A 1,532-nucleotide genomic window follows, 5' to 3' on the forward strand; every position below is an offset into this window, starting at 1 on the left:
GCGTGCGTGTGCGTGCGGTGCGTGTGCATGTGTGTGTGTGTGCGTGCGTGTGCGTGCGGTGCGTGTGCGTGTGCGTGTGCGTGTGTGTGTGTGTGTGTGTGTGTGTGTGTGTGTGTGTGTGATTCCCAGCACAATTAGCCTCTACAGGGGGGAAGCTTGTGATTGTCTGAGCTGGAAGGGTTTGCCTTGGGGCCACAGGGTACAAAAACACTCAAAAAACCCCCTGAGGTTGTTTTCAGTGTCTGGATTTAGGCTGCACTCTGTACCTTCTCCCTTTGCCTGGGTGGGGTGGGGGTGGGGGTGGGGGATGGGTGCCACTCGGGCTCGCCCCCATGGACCTCACCTGCATGTTCTCAGAAGGATGGCTGGGACTCACCTCATTGTGGGTCTCACTAGCAGATGCCCCTCCCAGCTCTACCCTGCCCTCTGTGCGCCCCTTTCTCCCATTCACTCCTTTGCTTCCCTTTTGGAGTCCATGCACAGCTTCTCCAAGGTCGTCATGCTTGTGCCCTCTCCCTGTAACTCTCCATGCAGGAATGAAGAAACTCAAGGAGAGAGTGTGCCTCTCCATGTAGCTACTGGACTATTGAAACAATGGCCCCCAAAGAGCTAGGATTCCCTCAGGAGCCTCATGCTGCAGAAAGACTTGGAGTCTGGTGTCAGCCAGAGGGGACCGTGTTTCCTAGGAGGAGGGCTCACATGGTTCTCATAGTGGCAGATCTCCTGCAGGAGAGCTGAGACAATTATGAGTCACTGATGGGCAGGTCCCCACCACCCAGACAGCTTAGTCATGAAAACCTTTCACCCTCTATTGAAACCTAATGTGCAACCCTCGCTGTTCGAGAACTTGCTCTGTAGACCAGGCTAGCCTCAGACTCACAGAGATCTATCTGCTTCTGCCTCCCGAGTGCTGGGATTAAAGGCTTGCCCCACCACCGTCCAGCTGAAACCTAAATCTTAGGTCTTAATGTCAAGATGCAGAAGATGGGCTGAGGGTGTGTTTGTCACTGGGCCCTTTCATCTGTTCCTCCTTCCAGTGTGATCACACTGAGCTGAATCGACCCCTCTGTACTTTCCACTTCTCCTTGTCTCCTGAATCGGCTTTGGGAGGTCAGGTGGTCATGCCTAACTTGTTAGAACTGCCAGGGCCCAGGCTCCGACCCTAACTCCAACACCCTAACTTTGTCTCCTGGCTGTGTGTCTGGTTACACAGACAAGGCAGAGCTTCTGAGGTTGGTTGGGCCACAGCACCTCCTTGTCTCTACCCTCTGTTAAGAGTTAATGGCTGTCACCAATCACTAAGTTCAATAGTCTTGGTGGTGGTGCGTCTGTAATCCTAGCACTTGGGAGGCAGAGGGAGGGGAAATCTCTGTAACTCAATCCACACCCAGGGCAGGGGAGAGACAAACAGAAACAGACAGACAAAGGCATACAGAAAAATGGGGGGGGAGAGAGAGAGAGAGAGAGAGAGAGAGAGAGAGAGAGAGAGAGAGAGAGAGGCAGGGAGAGAGGAGAGAGGAAAGACGAGAAGC

This window comes from Mus pahari, chromosome 2 (genome assembly GCF_900095145.1).
Source record: "Mus pahari chromosome 2, PAHARI_EIJ_v1.1, whole genome shotgun sequence".
NCBI lineage: Eukaryota > Metazoa > Chordata > Mammalia > Rodentia > Muridae > Mus > Mus pahari.